Source organism: Canis lupus, chromosome 5, assembly GCF_048164855.1.
Source record: "Canis lupus baileyi chromosome 5, mCanLup2.hap1, whole genome shotgun sequence".
Taxonomy (NCBI): Eukaryota; Metazoa; Chordata; class Mammalia; order Carnivora; family Canidae; genus Canis; species Canis lupus.
Genome location: NC_132842.1, coordinates 11,450,838 through 11,469,483, shown reverse-complemented (window position 1 = coordinate 11,469,483; position 18,646 = coordinate 11,450,838). Strand labels below are relative to the sequence as shown.

Genomic DNA, 18,646 nt, shown 5'->3' with positions numbered 1-18,646 from the left:
TGAATGAATTAATGAAAGAAAGAAAGAAAGAGAGAGAGAGAGAGAGAGAGAGAGACAAGGCCTATATATATATATGCTACCTATAAGACTCACTTCAGATATAAAGATACATGCAGCTTGAAAGCAAAGGGATGGGAAAACATTTACCATGCAAATGGAAGCAAAAAGCAAGCTGGGTAGCAGTACTTAATATGAGATAAAATAGAGAAGGAAGACTAACATGAGATAAGGACACTACCCAATGATAAAGGGAACAATCCAACAGGAGGATATAAGAATTGTAAATATTTATGCACCCAACATGGAAGCACCTGATATATAAAGATACCATTAAAAAAAAGGGAAGAAACTGACATTAATATACTAAAAATAGGGGACTTTAATATACCTCACTTACATCAACATCATCCAGACAGAAAATCAACAAGGAAACAATGGCTTTGAATGACACCTTGGCCAAGATGGATCTAAGAGATATATTCAGAACATCCTATCCAAAAAACAACAGAATACACATTGTTTTCAATGGCACATGGGACACTCTCCAGAATACATCACATGTTAGGGCACAACACAAGTCTCAAGAAATTCACAAGGACTGCAATCATATCATGCATCTTCTTCGACCACAATAGTATGTAGGTGTAAATCAATCACAAGAAAAAATCTGGAAAGAACACAAATATATGGAGGCTAAATAACATACTACTAAACACCAAATTGGCCAATTCATAAATCAAAGAAAAATCAACAGATACATTGAAACAAATGAAAATGAAAACAACAGTCCAAAAATCTCTGGGATGCAGCAAAAGCTATAATGGAAGCTTATTGCAATAGAGGTCTACCTCAAGAAGAAAAATCTCAAATAAGCAACCAAACCTTACACCTAAAGGAGCAAGAAAAAGAAAAACAAAGCCCAAACTCAGTAGAAGGAACAAAATAATAAAGATTAGGGCAGAAATAAATGAAATAGAGACTGAAAAAAATGAAACAACACATCAATGAAACCAACTACTTTTTTAAAAAATGTCAACAAAACTCATATTTCTTTAGCCAGATTTATCCAATGACAGAGGACTCAATGTATAAAATCAGAAATGAAGAAGAGAAACATCAACCAAAACCACAGAAATATAAAGGATTATAGAGCTTATGAAAAATTATATGCTAACAAACTGAACAACCTAAAAGAAATGGATAAATTCCTAGGAATATAAACCTCAAATATGAATCAGGAAGAAACACAAAATTTGAACAGACCAATTACTATCAATGAAATTGAATCAGTAATCAAAAAACTCTCAACAAACATAAGTCCAGGACCAGATGGCTTCAAAGGTGAATTCTACCAAATATTTAAAGAGTTGCTACCTCTTCTTCTCAAGCTTTTCCAAAAAGTGTCAGATAAAAGAAAAATTTCAAATTCATTGGACAAAACCAGCATCACTCTGATACTAAGACCAGTTAAAGACACAGGGGGCTGAGGTAGGGGAGACAAAAAATAAAAAGAAAACATAGGCCAATACCTCTGATGAATACACATGTAAAAATCTTCAACAAAATATTCCCAAACCGAAACCAACAATGTATTTTAAAAAAAAAATCATTCACCACAAACCAGTAAAAATTATTCCCGGGATGCAAGTGTGGTCTCATATTCATAAATCAATCAATGTGATATATCACATTAACAAGATAAAGGATAAAAACCATATGATCATCTCCATAAATGCAGATAAAGCATTTAGCAAAGTATAGCATGCAACCATGATTAAAAGTCCTAACGAAATGGGTTTAGAGGAAACATACTTCAACATAGTAAAAGGTTGTATAGGAAAAACCACAGCTAACCTCAAACTCAATGGTGAAAAACTGAGTGCGCATCCTCAGGTTAGGAATAAGACCAGATGTCCATCCCCACCACTTTTATTCAACAGAGTACCAGAAGTCCTAGTCACAGCAATTAGACAAGGAAAAGAAATAAAAGGCATACCAATTTTTTTTAAGGTACCCAAATTTGTAACAAAGAAGTAAAACTTTCACTATTTGCCGGTGACATTAACCCGTCTATAGAAAACTCTGAAGACTCCACCAAAAAACTACTAGAACGGATTCATGAATTCAGTAAGGTCATGGGATACAAAATTAATATACAGAAATCTGTTGCATTTCTATACACTACTAATGGAATAGCAGGAAAAAAATAAGAAAATAATTCCATTTATAATTATACTAAAAATAATAAAATATTTAGGAATAAACTTAACCAAGGAGGTGGAAGATTTCTATTCTGAAAACTATAAAACACTGATGAAAGAATATGAAGATGACACAAATGGAAAGATATTCCATGTTCATGGACTGGCAGAACAGTGTTAAAATGTCCATACTACCCAAAGCAATCTACAGATTTAACTCAATCCCCATGAAAATACCAACAGCATTTTTCATAGAATTAGAACAAAGAATCCTAATTTGGTATGGAACCACAAAAACCCTCAATGGCCAAAGCAATCTTAAGAAAGATCAAGAAAGCTGGAGGTATCATAAGCCAAGATAAACAAAGCCATAGCAGTCAAAACAGTATGGTACTGGCACAAAAACAGACACATAGATCAACAGAATAGAGAATGTGGCAATAAATCCCTGTGTTCGTGGTCAATTAATCTAAGAAAGGAGACAATAATATACAATGAGGGAAAGATAGCATCTTCAGTCAGTGGTGCTGAGGAACCTGGACAGCTACATGTAAAGAATGAAAGTGAACCACTTTCTCACACTACACACAAAAAGAAACTCAAAATAGATTAAGGATCTAAATGTGAGATCTGAAACCATCAAATTCCTAGAAGAAAACACAGGTAGTAATTTCTTTGAGATTTCTTTGAGTAATTTCTTTGAGAAACACAGAAACATTTTTCTAGATGTTTTCTCTGGCATGGGAAACAAAAGTAAAATTAAACTACTGAGACTACATCAAAATAAAAAGCTTTTATACAGTGAAGGAAATCATCAACAAAACAAAAATGCAACCTATTGAATAGGAGGAAATACTTGCAAATGATAAATCCAATAAGGGGTTAATATCCAAAATATATAAAGAACTTCTAAAACTCAATACCCAAAACACAAATAATCCAATTTAAAAATGGGTGGAAAAAAAAACAAAAAACAAAAAAGAAATAAAAAAATAAAAAAAATAAAAATGAGTGGAAGACCTGAGTAGATATTTTTCCAAGGAAGATGCACAGATAACCAAGAGATATATATAAAGATGCTCAGTATCAGTAATTATTAGGAAAATGAACAAAAATATAATGAGGTATCAACTCAACCTGTCAGAATGACTAAAATCAAAAACACAAAAAATAGTAAGTGTTGACAATAACTGGAATAAAAGAAAATTTTGTGCATGACAGGTGGGAATGTATATTGGTGCAGCCACTGCAGGAAACAAAAAATAACAAGAATTGCCCTGGGATCTGATAATTCCACTACTGTGCATTTACCCAAAGAAAAAGAAAATACTAATTTGAAAAGACAGACGCACCCCTATATTTATTGCAATGTTACTTACAATACCCAAGATATGGCAGCAACCCAAGTATCCATCCATAGTTGAATGGATAAAGAAGATGTTACAGATATACAGATACACTCATAATGGAATTTGGCTTAAGTGCCATAAAAAGGAATGAAATCTTGCCATTTGCAACAACATGGATAGACCTAGAGGGTATAATGCACAGTGAAAAGCCAGAGAAAGACAAATACAACATGATTTCACTCATACATGGAATTTAAGAAACAAAACAACCTTAACAAAGAAGAGTCAGAAGAAATAGACTATCATATACAGAGAACTGGTAGCTACTACCAAAAGGGAGGTGGTTGGGGGATTGAAAAAAAAAGGTGATTAAGTGTACACCATGTTGATGAGCACTGAGAAATGTATAGAATTGCTGAATCATTATATTGTACACTTGAAAGTAATATAACACTATGTTAATTACACTTTAAAGTGAAATAAAATTGGGTGCCTAGGTGGCTTGTTCAGTCAAGCGTATGCCCTGCACTCAGGTCATGAACCTGAGGCCTGGGATTGGGTCCATGTTGGGGAGGGGGGACAGTCCCTGCTCAGTGGAGAGCCTGCTTCTCCCTTTCCCTCCAACCCTCATCACTTCCACTTGTGCTCTCTCTTGCACACTCTCTAATAAATCTTAAAAAAAATGAAATAAAATTAAAATGTTATTTTTTTTTTCTTTTTCTTTTTTTAAATTTTTATTTATTTATTTATTTATGATAGTCATAGTCACAGAGAGAGAGAGAGAGAGAGGCAGAGACACAGGCAGAGGGAGAAGCAGGCTCCATGCACCGGGAGCCCGACGTGGGATTCGATCCCGGGTCCCCAGGATCGCGCCCTGGGCCAAAGGCAGGCGCCAAACCGCTGCGCCACCCAGGGATCCCTATTTATTTATTTTTAATGAAAGTAGAAGAAAAAAGGTATGAACTTCCAGTTATAAGATGAATACGTTCTGGAGAGAAAGTGCACAGCATGTTGACCCTGGTTAATTATAACTTATATATTAAGGTATATATAATATGCCTCTTAGGGTATATATAATACCCGAAGAGATGGGATGTCTGTGTGGCTCAGCAGTTAAGCATCTGTCTTCGGCTCAGGGTGTGACCCTGGGCTCGCGGATTGAGTCCTGCATTGGGCTCCCTGAGAGGAGCCTGTTTCTCTCTCTGGGACATACATACATGCATACATAAATGTTATTAAGTTATATATTAAATATTATATATTAATAAATTTATTTATATATTTAATAAATTATATATTAAATATTATATGTTAATATATTATTAAATTATATATATATTCCTAAGAGAGTAAACATTAGGAGATTTCATTACAAGAAAAAAAGCTGTAACTACAGGACCTGACAAATGTTAACTTATCATGGTGATCATTTCAAAATATATACATATAACAAATCATTATGTTATATAGTTTTAATACAATATTATAGGTCACTTATGTCTCAATAAATCTGGAAAAAAAACAATTCACTATAAAACATAATTTGCATTAGTGAATGGTAAGGAACTTGAAAATTCAGGATAAAATCAGTGATTTTCTAGGAAAATTCCAATTACAAAATATTGATTCAACAGATGACTGACAATCACGTATTAACAATAGAATTGAGAACTCAAAAGCACAAATGGCTTTCAAGGAAATTAGGAAAATCTAGGATCAGATTTCTTGCTACTTAAGATATTCTAAACCAATATTCCCCTTTCTAATTAAATACCTGCAAAATAATCTTAACAAAACAAAAAATGGCAAAGAAAAATATGTTTTTGACTCCTGTCACTTAGAAAAATTGACACAAATATCCTGGATTACATTTTACCCACAGTCAAGCAGGCCAATTAAATTCTCTCTGATGAAGTCCCAATAGTTCATTTTTGCTTTTGTTTCTTTTGCATTCGTGGATGTATCTTGCAAGAAGTTACTGTGGCCGAGTTCAAAAAGGGTGTTGCCTGTGTTCTCTAGGATTTTGATGGAATCTTGTCTCACATTTAGATCTTTCATGCATTTTGAGTTTATCTTTGTGTATGGTGAAAGAGAGTGGCCTAGTTTCATTCTTCTGCATGTGGATGTCCAATTTTCCCAGCACCATCTATTGAAGAGACTGTCTTTCTTCCAATGGATAGTCTTTCCTCCTTTATCGAATATTAGTTGACCATAAAGTTCAGGGTCCACTTCTGGGTTCTCTATTCTGTTCCATTGATCTATGTGTCTGTTTTTGTGCCAGTACCACACTGTCTTGATGACCACAGATTTGTAGTACAACCTGAAATCTGGCATTGTGATGCCCTCAGCTATGGTTTTCTTTTTTAAAATTCCCCTGGCTATTCGGGGTCTTTTCTGATTCCACACAAATCTTAAAATAATTTGTTCTAACTCTCTGAAGAAAGTCCATGGTGTTTTGATAGGGATTGCATTAAACGTGTAAATTGCCCTGGGTAACATTGACATTTTCACAATATTAATTCTGCCAATCCATGAGCATGGAATATTTTTCCATCTCGTTGTGTCTTCCTCAATTTCTTTCAGAAGTTCTTCATCAAAATAAGAAGCTTTTGCACAGCAAAGGATACAGTCAACAAAACTAAAAGACAACCTACAGAAGGGAGAAGATATTTGCAAATGACGTATCAGATAAAGGGCCAGTTTCCAAGATCTATAAAGAACTGATTAAACTCAACACCAAAGAAACAAACAATCCAATCATGAAATGGGCAAAAGACATGAACAGAAATCTCACAGACGAAGACATAGACTGTGTGGAGGTTCCTCAAAGAGTTAAAAATAGACCTGCCCTACGACCCAGCAATTGCACTGTTGGGGATTTACACCAAAGATTCAGATGCAATGAAACGCCGGGACACCTGCACCCCGATGTTTCTAGCAGCAATGTCCACAATAGCCAAACTGTGGAAGGAGCCTCGGTGTCCCTCGAAAGATGAATGGATAAAGAAGATGTGGTTTATGTATACAATGGAATATTACTCAGCCATTAGAAACGACAAATAGCCACCATTTGCTTCAAGGTGGATGGAACTGGAGGGTATTATGCTGAGTGAAATAAGTCAATCGGAGAAGGACAAACATTATATGTTCTCATTCATTTGGGGAATATAAATAATAGTGAAAGGGAATATAAGGGAAGGGAGAAGAAATGTGTGGGAAATATCAGAAAGGGAGACAGAACATAAAGACTCCTAACTCTGGGAAAAGAACTATGGGTGGTGGAAGGGGAGGAGGGCGGGGGGTGGGGGTGAATGGGTGACGGGCACTGAGGGGGGCACTTGACGGGATGAGCACTGGGTGTTATTCTGTATGTTGGTAAATTGAACACCAATAAAAAATAAATTTATTGAAAAAAAAGAATGAATTAAGACATTTATTCCTTTAAGTTTCTAACAATTCCTTCAGTCTTCTTTACAGATAAATCCCGCATGCCATTCATTATTATGTGTTAATTATAGTAATTAAAAATTAAGTTTTTAAAAAATCATTATAATATAAAATATTTTCTTTAGGGCAGCCTGGGTGGCTCAGCGGTTTAGCTTCATCTTGAGCCCAAGGCCTGATCCTGGAGTCCTGGGATCGAGTCCTACGTCGGGCTTCCTACATGGAGCCTGCTTCTCCCTCTGCCTGTGTCTCTGCCCCTCTCTGTTTCTCGAATAAACAAATAAAATCTTAAAAAAATAAATAAAGCATGAAGAACCATATAATATTTATCTGCCAAATTTATATAGATTTATATAGATTCCATCTAACTTTGCCAAACTCTGTTCCTAACAAATAAAATTCCACTTAACATTCACTGTCTTAATAAACATTCTATGGTGAAGATTTGGAAAAATGGTATTCCTCAGAAATTGATTTATAGGGTGTTGCTTTTGTTTCAGATACAAATGTGTAAACTACTGAAGTGTATTAAACTTGGAAACTAAATAAAATAAAGGCCTGAGTATTAATCTGTACATGAGAATAATTTTCAAGAATCAAAGGGTATTTACTGCTATATTAAAGCATACGTATTGCTAGGTAATGCTAGAATTTGACATAATTACATTAGTATCAAGAATGATAACAATTTATGTGTGCCTGCAAATTAGTGATGATCTTCCAGCTTTGATTAGCAGGAAATATGTTCATTTAAATGACATTAGTTTTGTCCACATAGGTTAAGTAGCACACTCAAGCCCATGTGCAATTCTATACTATGTCTATATTCAGTCTACAATGTCTACATTATATAAAAGGAAAGGAAAAGTCCTTATGTCCAAACAACATGTAATTCAATAAAGAGCTTTGTAGTGATGGTACTAACTACTGCCTCAAGTCCAAGACTCTCAACTACAATAAAGACATATTGGGATCCCTGGGTGTCTCGGCGGTTTAGCCGAGGGTGTGATCCTGGAGACCTGGGACCGAGTCCCAGGTCGGGCTCCCTGTGTGGAGCCTGCTTCTCCCTCTACCTGTGTCTCTGCCCCTCTCTATCTCTCTCTGTCTCTCATGAATAAATAAATAAAATCTTTTAAAAAAATTTAAAAATAAAGACATTTGTAGAAATAGATATAGGTATCGAACTCTGTCAATGCCGATTATGTATGGATGTGCATGTAGGCAGGTAGGTTGATAAGTAAATAGATCCAGAGAGAGAGAATGAGAGATCATATTTTGGCTTGTGTCATATCTTGAAATTGAGGCCTAAATCTTGACTGTGCATTATAGAGAGAAGTCACCTCTCCAAACCTGCCTATCTGAGCCCAGACAGAAAGTGCTCTTAGTCAAATTCTTACGTCACCTTCTCTATGTCTGCATAGTTCTTAGGTTCAAGAACTCTGCTGCGTAAGAAGGACCAATTGTGACAGTCTAGTGACAGATATTTTCCCTGAAGATATTATAAGAGGAAAATACTGAAGAACTTATAGGAAAGTTTTTATAGATTATTTTCCCTTTCTAATCTAAAATTTGTCAATTTACATTCTTAATAACGTGTCTTTTGGAAAATTATGTTTTTGTTAGTGCTTATAAAGCTATAAAGATCCATCTGCTTTTTGATAAATTTGTATATTTTCCTACAAAATGTATCCCTGAAAAATAGTTAGAAAAAAACACAAAATGAGTCCCAGAGAAACTGTTAGAAAAAGACCTTGGAATTTCATTTTTTGAAGGACATTTAATGAAGTATACCATAATCAAAGATATTTTATTATAAAAGTAAATAGAATAAAACATTTAACATTTTCATTTAAATTATAAATGTTAACAGAAGAAAATGGTGCAAAGTAACCTGTGCCATAAGTAGGGACACAGGACAAATTATACAAATGCCAAGTAAGACTTTTGTGATCTGCAGATTTCTGAAAACAAATTTCAAGATTCTCAAGAGCACCAGATATTTTACTCTTAATGGGTACTTTTTTTGGCAGATACCCATTTGCAGTTCCCTGAAGCATTTGCATTTCTCCACACTTAAGCTACTTGCCAGATACAAATACGAAAAAAGACAATTTCTAATTCAGAGGATTGCCAGTTCAGTGCTTAGTATTACATATTTTAATGCTTGATCATTTAGTATTTCCACAATAATTAAAACCAATTCTTTCAAATTGAATTACTCATTTGATGTGCCTTACATTAACTGCAAAACCACCTACTATACTGAAAACACACGTCCGAAAGACAGAGGATATCTTTCCCAGGAAAGCCTGCCTCAGAATGATTATTTCTATCTGATGTTATAGAAAAAGCTTTGACAATAGGCACATATCAATTCTACACAATTCAGCTCATCCTTCTATGATTGATGCATAATAGATACTATTATAGTTGTTCCAAACATTCTTGTTCCTCTTTGTCACTATCATACCATGACTCGAAAGACAATGAGCAAGATACTGCTTTTGAAAAGCTTTGATCTACTGCAGCATCTAGAGGCAGAACTGAAAAGAAAGAAAGGGGAATGGAAAGAGATTACAGAAAACCAGTCACTGCTCATTCCCATGCAGAGCATAAAAATATCACCGAGCCAAAGTTTAGAAAAAATGTAGTCCAACTAATGCAAGAAAATGTGTTTGATGTGTTTCTATCAATCATATTACAGTAATAACTATAATTTGAAAATTAAAAAGTTGAATTTTTAATCCTAATATCAACTTTATTTTTTTGTTTTATTTTGCTTTATTAGAACTAAATGTGTTGTATGACAACTGAAAAAACAAGTATTCTATTTTCCCAATGCCTTTTGAATCTAAAACATCAGTGTAAGTAAAAATAAAATAGAAAGTATTAGGAAAAAATGACCAGTGTTATTTCTTCACATGGAAGGCTCTACATTTAACATTCCTCTTATTGCCTGGGGCTCTTCATACTGTCTATAGATTTTTGATGGTATATTTTGAAATGTGATGCTCTGAAAGGTATTTTATAAAGCAAGTTTGCTATTTTTCCTACCATAGTAAAAAATGGAAAGATCTCATCTTATTGCTTGCTCTTTAGAACAAAATATTTTTAAACGTCCACTAGTAGGTTTGATAGTGCTGTATGAACAGAACAAAATGTCCATGTTTTCCACTAAATTCTTTACTATATTAATTATAACTATTCAAGGCAAAGTTTACTGATTTTAGGATTAAAGACTTACTAATTTTCAAGGCATAACAAATGTGTTTTAAGATAACAGGTTTTAATTGATAACTTTTTAGACTATAGTAGTTTTTCCTACAGATTTTCTACATTATACTGGAACACTGTCATCCTATTTTTTAAGTGACTATTATAGAGCTCACAGTATATATCATTAACCTAGCGTAGTTAACCTTTAAGTATCATTTCATATATAGTGTAAGAATCTTAAAATAGTATCCATTTCCTTCTTAATTTTATATGCTTTGTCATTCTTTTTACCTCTATATATGTCAGAACTCTACAAGGCATTGTTAGTACTTTAGCATCATTCTCTTAAAGCAATTAAGATTATGAAAAATATCTATTATATATTACCATGATTTTTTTAAAGATTTATATTAGAGAGAGAGAGAGAGAGAGAGAGAGAACAGTGTGCACACATGGGAGTGCAGAGGGAGGGGCAGAGGAAGAGAATCCCAAGCAGACTCCCCACTGAGCAGGGAGCCCTTGCAAGGCTTGTTCCTATAACCCCTAGACCAGGATCTGAGTCAAAATCAAGAATTGAATGCCCAACCAACTGAGACACTCAGGTGCCCCATATTTTACCATGATTTTTACCCTTTCCACTGTACTATTTCTCTGACTAGTTCTCAATTTCTGTTACCATTTTCCTTTGTTAAAAAGAACTCCCTAAAAAATTCTTTTAGCACTGGCCTGAGGCAGTAAATCTTCCAGCTTTTATTTGTTTACCTAACAAAAGTTTTATTTTGCATTTATTTTTAAAGATACATTTCCTAGCTAACAAAGTCTATATTGAAAGATTTTTCTTTCATTAAAGATATCATTTCATTTTTTTCTGGGCTGTATATTTTCTAAGTAAAAGTCTGATGAAATTATTACCTTTGCCCCTTTGTTTGTAGTTTTTTCTTTGTTTACTTTCTTTTTTAATCACTGAGTTTTAGCTATTTGACTATGATGTGTGTGTTTTTGGGAAACTACAACCTGAGCCGAAATCAACAATTAGACACCTAACCACCTGAGCCATGCAGGCACCCCTTATTTATAGTGTTCTTATTTGATATTTAAGAAAGTTATTTTCAGCCTGCTGAAATCTCCAATCTGCTTCTATATGATGCTCAGTTTTTCAATAGTTGTTAATTATAGTTATTTAAAAATTTAACATCATTTCAATAACTGGGTCATTTTGAAACTAGATTTTTTTATTACTTTACCTCTTGATTATTGATTGGTTTTCCTATTTATCTCATTAATTTTTTACTAAGTGCTGGGTATCATATGTGGAATATAGAGACCAAGCAAGGTAGCAGTTATGGTTTAAAAGCAGTATAACTTTTCTTTTGTCATGTTGCCAGTATGACGAACTGCTATTCTAAACAGGAGTTTTTTGGCTTTCTGTAGATTTTGTTATTTATGTCATAACCTTCTCTTTGCCACAGACTTTAAATACCTATAGCAATTAGCTATTGTTACCTTATTCTTAGATTGGGACCTGAGGTACTTAAGGTTTTTTTCAGTATTCCAGCTTCACCTTCATGATCAGCAATATCTGTAAGATTTGCAAATAATTTGCCATTCTGGATTTTGTCTTTTAACTTTCTAGATGATATTCTATGATCAAAAAAGTTTTTAATCTTCATACACAATAAAAATTAGACTTAGAGAAACACCTCAACATAATAAAGGCCATATATGAAAAACCCACAGCTAACATCACACTCAATGGTGAAAAACTGAGAGCTTTTCCCCTAAGAGAAGAAGGAAAAGGACGTCCACTCTCACCACTATTAACCAACAAAGTACTGAAAGTCCCAGCCACAGAAATCAGACAAGAAAAATATAATAAAAGGCATCCAAATTCATAACAAAGAAGTCAAACTTTCACTATTTGCTGGTGACATGAATCTATCTATAGAAAACGCTAAAGACTCCACCGATAAACTACTAGAACTGATACATTAATTCAGTAAGGTCACAGGATGCAAAATTAATATACAGAAACCTGTTGTATTTCTACACACTAATAATGAGTAGCAGAAAAAGAAATTAAGAATCCTATTTACAATTACACTAAAAATAATAAAATACCTAAGAATAAACATAACCAAGCAGGTAAAAGGCCTATACTCTCAAAACTATAAGACACTGACAACACAAAATGAAAATGACACAAATAGAAAGATATTCCATACTCATAGATTGGGAGAATAAATATTGTTAAAATGCCCAAAATTATCCAAAGCAATCTACATGTTTAATGTAATCTCTATGAAAATACCAATAGCATTTTTCACAGAACTAGAACAAAGAATCTTAAAATTTGTATGGAACCACAAAAGGCTCCAAATAACCAAAGCAATCTTTTGAAGAACAAAACTGGAAGTATGACAATCCCAAATTTCAAGATAGGCTACAAAGCTGTAGTTATAAAAATAGTATGGTACTGGCACAAAAACAGACACACAGATCAATGAAATAGATCTGTGAGCCCAGATATAAACCTACAGTTATGTAGTCAATGAATCTATGACAAAGGAGGTAAGGATATGCAATGGAAAAAAGTCTCTTCAACACATGGTGCTGGGAAAACTGGACAACTATATGCAAAAAGACTGAAACTGGACCACTTTCTTGCACCATACAAAAGAATAAATTCAAATCAGATTAAAGACCTAAATGTGAGACCTGAAAACACAGAAATCCTAGAAGAGAACATAGGCAGTAATCTCTCTGAGATCTGCTATGATCACATTTTTCTAGAAATGTCTTCTAAGGGAAGGAAAACAGAAGCAAAACTAAAGCATTGGGACTACATCAAAATAAAAAGCTTCTGCAAAGGAAAGGAAGCAATTAAGAAAACTAAGAGATAATCCACTGAATGGAAGAAGATATTTTCAAATGATATATATGATGAGGGTTAGTATCCAAAATATATAAAGAACTTATACAACTCAACACCAAAATTACAAATAACCCAAATACCAAATAGGAAGACAACATGAACACACATTTCTCTAAAGGAGATATATAAATGGTCAACAAAGGAAAAGATGCTCAATCTCACCAATCATTAGGGAAATGAACAATAAAACTAAAAGGAGATTATCTCATACGTGTCACAATGGCTACAATCAAAAACACAAGAAATAACAAGTGTTGGTGAGGATGTTGCAGAAAAGGAACCCTCCTCCACTGCTGGTGGGAATGCAAAGTGGGGCAGCCACTGTGGAAAACAGTATGGAGGTTGCTCAAAAATTTAAAGGTAGAACCACCCTACAACTCAGTAATTACAGTACAGGGTATTTGCCCAAAGAGTACCAAAACACAAATTCGAAAGCATAACATATTCTTATGTTTATAGCAGCATTATTTACAATGGCCAAATTATGGAAGCAACCCAAGTGTCTATCAATTGATGAACAAAGAAGTTATATATATATATTTTTTTAAATGTGTATTTTTAAAAAAATTACTTAAGGTCTTCAAGTTATATAGATCAAGTCAGAATGTTCATTTCTTTTTTTTCCCCCAGAGTCAGTTTCTGTAGTTTGTGCATTTCTAGGAATTTTACCATTTCGTTTAAATTACCTAATTTGTTGGCATAGGAGTTTATATAGGATTCTTCCTAAATCCTTTTTGCTCCTACAGGGTCAGCCCTATAAATTCCCCTCTTTCATTTGATTCCAATAATTTGAGTCCTTTTTACTCCTGTCAATCTAGATAAAGTTTTGTTAATTTTAACAACTTTTTCAAAGAACCAACTTTTTGGTTTCATTGATTTTCTCTATTGCTTGCCTATTCCCTATTTCTTTTATTTCTGCTCTAATCTTTATTTCTCCTCTTTGTTTTAAAGGTGTAGTTTTTTTCAGTGTTCAAAAGTGAAAGTTTAGGTTGTTAATTTTCAAACTTCCTTTCTTTTTAATATAGGCATTTACTACTATAAATCTACCACTACTGGTTAGTTTCAGCCAATAAATTTTAGTGTGTTATCTTTGTTTTTATTTATTGTATAATATTTTCTTATTTCCCTTTTGATTTCTTCTTTGACTCACTGGTTATTTAGGAGTGTGTCATTCAATTATCAAATAATTATGAGTTTCCAAATTCTTCCAGCTATCATGTTTGGTTGTTTTTTCTTTTTTCTTTTTGTTTTTTTGTTTTTCTTTTTTTATTTGAGAGAGAGAGAGAGAGAGAAACAGAGCATGTGCATACAGATGCGCTCAAGAAGGAGAACGGCAAAAAAAAAAAAAAAAATCAAAAAAAAAAAAAAAGGAGAAGGGCAGAGGGAGAGGGAGAAAGAAGTAGCCTCCTGCTGAGAAGGGAGTCCAATATAGGGCTTGATCTCTGGACACTGAGATCATGATCTAAGCCAAACTTAAGTCTCAAGAGTCAGGCACTTAACCAACTGAGCCACCCCAGGCACTCCAACCAACTAGGAGTTTCTAATTTCATGCCATTGTGACCAGAAAACATACTCTGTATGATTTCTATCCTTAAAGTCATTGAGATTTGGGGCACATGGGTGGCTCAGTTGGTTAGTAGACTGCCTTTGGCTCAGGTCATGATCCCAGGGTCCTGGGATCAACCCTGCGTCTAGTCCCTGCTCAACAGGGAGTCTGCTTCTCCCTCTGACTCTGCCCCTCCCCCCCATTCATGATCTGTCTCTATAAATAAGTAAAATCAAAAAAAAAAAAAAAAAAGAAAGAAAGAAAGAAAAGAAAAAATGTAATTGAGATTTCTTTTATGACCTAGCATATGGTCTATTCTGGAGAATGTTTTGTGTGCACTTGAGAAGAATGCATATTCTGCTTTTGTTGGGTAGAACGTTCTAAAAATGTCTGTTGGTTCTAGTTGCTTTATAGAGCAGTTTAAGTTTCTATTTTCTGATCTCCTGTCAGATTTTCTACCCATTATTGAAAATGGGATATTCAAGTCTCTATTATTGTTGAATTATTTACTTCCCTGTTTTTGCTTCACATACTTCAGTACTCTATTATTTACTGAATACATGTTTATAATCACTATACCCTCCTGACATATTGACCTTTTTATCAATATACTCCCATTTCTTTATATTCTTATAATTGGGGGAGAGGGGCAAAACTGAAAATTTTATATAATACAGAGTAGCAACTCTATTATTCCACCCCTTTCCATGGGGCTTGTTATTATCATTATTTGCTTGGTCATCTAGTGACTACATTATTTTAATGAAGTTGATCTCCCCTCACCATCAGCATCAGCTTCTGATGTTGTTCCTCAAAGGAGTACATCAGGTATACCCACACTCAGACTGAAATGACAGTGGTACTAGTGGGACTCTTTTCATCTATATCCCTAACCGCCTCTAAAAGTTAAACTGTACCAATTACCAGCTAGCTGATCTATTGTTTTTAATAATGCCCAGGGCATAAATTGTTCTACAAACTAATCCAATCAAACATGACTTCTCTGAAGTTAACAGTTTCTGATAAGCATTTCATTTTGTTCTGATGCCAGGACTTCTATTCTGTTCCATTATTCCCTAAATTCTTTCCTTCAAACTACTTGACCTACAGTTTAGCCTGTAGCTTGAATCTCCTCCCATATGGCTTCACCACAATCTCCACTATTCTTCAGAGTGCCTTCAGGCTTAAATTTCTTCACTCTGTTGCAAATGAATTAAGTTCCTTAGGAAGAAATTAGTAGGAAACTGGTTTTGCTTTTTTGTGGGTTTTGTTTTGTTTTGTTGTTTTGGCCTGTTTCTCCTCCTGGACAAAATCTCTGAGCTAAAGTTCTGGAGTTGATGTGGGGGCAATGGCAGTCTTCTGAGTGACACTCTGCTCTAGGAATCCAGCATTTTGTAGGTGGGGGCAAGAGTATAGGGTTCTCTTAACTTGCCGATCTTAGTAAGAAAGCACCAGCTCCAAAGTCAGGGCAAAAGTGACCAGGGCTCCAGTATTTTAGCATGCTGCACCGAAGGCAGACTCTCTGTTCAATGAGTAGGGGCTGAGTAGAAGAAGAGACCCTCTACCTCTCAACTGTATTCATCCAGGACTTAGCCTCAGTAACAGGTAGCTGATCACTGAAATAGGAAACACTGATTCTCTACTCATCCTGGGAAGAAAGTCTCCCTCTGGGAGCTAGGAGAACAATATCTGAAGTCCTTGAAGGCAGTAGTGTGGAATAGAGCATCTGCTTCACCAACCTGGGAATGGGCAGCAAAAGAGTACTAGTTCAAATATGAAAAACTCACTTTTATTACTAAATTTTCAGAGGCGTTCTTGAACAGATGTTTCTTCACTCACTATTTACCTTTGGGACCATTTCCAGAGATGTTAAGTGTTTGTTTGTTTTAAAAACAGTTTTCACCAGTTTCACTGGAAAACAGGCAGCATAGCTCCTCATGCTATCATTTGGAAGTTTATCACTGGATTTCCTCTTACCTACTTGTAAGGTAGTCACCTCTATCACCTCCATTCTGTCAGGATAGAAGAGTTGTTTTGTTCTTTTTCTCTGAGAAACAACTAAGGAATTGAGTCAACTTGCTTTACCTTATATCCCCAGCTTTCTAACAGATTCACCCTAAATCATGATATTGTAGGTTGTCGGATTTTTTACATGGTTAGGTTGGGGTGATACATTCTTTACTTTCTACATCCTAAGTTGTTATTTGTTTTTATTTTTCATATTAAGTAGATTTTTTTTTTAATTTTTATTTATTTATGATAGTCACAGAGAGAGAGAGAGAGAGAGGCAGAGACACAGGCAGAGGGAGAAGCAGGCTCCATGCACCGGGAGCCTGACGTGGGATTCGATCCCGGGTCTCCAGGATCGCGCCCTGGGCCAAAGGCAGGCGCCAAACCACTGCGCCACCCAGGGATCCCATATTAAGTAGATTTTATTTAGCTTTCCTACTTTGTAGATGGTAAAACTATAATGGGTGCAGTTTAGGAGGCAGAATGAGAAAATAACAAAACTATCCTAAGCTTTCTATATCTAAACAATATTCTTGAGTACAAATATGCCCAGACATTATTAAATAAGCTATGTTTTTGATTATCCTTTGAATTTCTAGTGTGTTCAGAAATAGATTATTAATTCAATTATTTATTTAGCAAACATTTCTATATATGATACTCTGTGCTGCGGTTGTCAGGGAGTAAACCTTAAGTCTTATCTTTCAGAAGATCATAGTCTACTAGAAGAAATACATGTAGACAGAAAACTAAAGAAAGATTCAACAGCCACTCACCCATCCTGTGATCCTGTCCCTGTATGGTCTACTCCAACTCCCCAAGCAAAACCAGTTTCATGAGTTTCCCAGGCCTCCAGCCAGTGGGCTTTAGTGAGCTAGATGAGATGCAGCGCTTTCCCGGGGCCCCACAGGTCTGTGTGTCTGTCGCTAGTACTCTGTAAGGCTGGATAAGGAGGAAGAGCCTGTCCAGAATCTCTACAGGACAGGAAAACAAGGGAAAATCTCAACATAGAGAAACTCTACAATGAAAATGAAGATAAAGCTGGAAATTGAGGGAAAGCCAGAAGATTTAAGTAGAGCCTAACGACGAAGAAAAATCAGATGAGGAAGAAAAGGTGAAGTAGAGGGGAAGCCAGGGCATAATGGAAAGCTCCACAATGAGGGACAGCCAGATGATAAGAAACATCCAGAAGACGAGGAAAAGCAAGAAAGTAGGGCAAGTCTGAAAATAAGGGAAAACCACAAAATGAAGGCAAGCTAGAATCTGTCAAAGGCTGAGAGTGAGTTGTGAGTTGCCAACAAGTGCCTACATGAAGATTACATACCCAAGAAAGCAAAAAGAAAAACAGATAGGGGGATGGATGATTCCCCCAAGGACTATCAGGAGGATTTAGAGGAAAGGCACTTGGGCAGTGAGGAGATGATGAAGAATGCGGAGATATGTCAAGGGCTCAGGAAGAGCTAAGAAAAAAAAAAAAAAAAAAAAACAGAAAAATGGGTGGTTTTCATTGGATGCAAGGAGATGTACAAGATCCATTCACTCCAAGGAAGCAACGAGGTATCAGAGGAATGCAGGACAGAGGTAGGGGCCAAAGGGGCTTACATGATATTTCATATATTTAATAACCTGAGCCTTCAATTCTAATTTATCTGAAGAGAATATTGTTGACCCTGCTTTCCCTGGAAGGCATTTGCCAGGCTATGTGCTTTAACCTTAAACTGATAACTTTGCTTTAGGTGTTACTCTTGTTGCCAGCAGCCTTTGAATCTGACTACAGTGGTCTCTGTCTTTCTGTAGGGGATTTTCACCCATGTACATGGAGAAGATGTATATGGTACACTGTAAAATAACAATAAAGAAAAACAGTTTTTAGAACCACAAAAAAGAAGACAGATTCAATAAAGAGGTAGCATAAGCTTAGTCTGAAGACTGAATGAAAGTTTTTATG

The 18,646-nt window shown here is 35.1% G+C and overlaps 1 long non-coding RNA gene and 1 pseudogene across 1 annotated transcript in view; one reads left to right on the top strand and one right to left on the bottom strand.

The window, feature by feature from the left end:
- The window catches only part of LOC140633221 (uncharacterized), a 39,112-nt gene that overhangs the window by 13,210 nt on the left and 7,256 nt on the right, over window positions 1–18,646 (bottom strand). The window lies entirely within an intron of this gene.
- LOC140633088 (uncharacterized) lies at window positions 1,792–18,320 on the top strand (annotated as a pseudogene).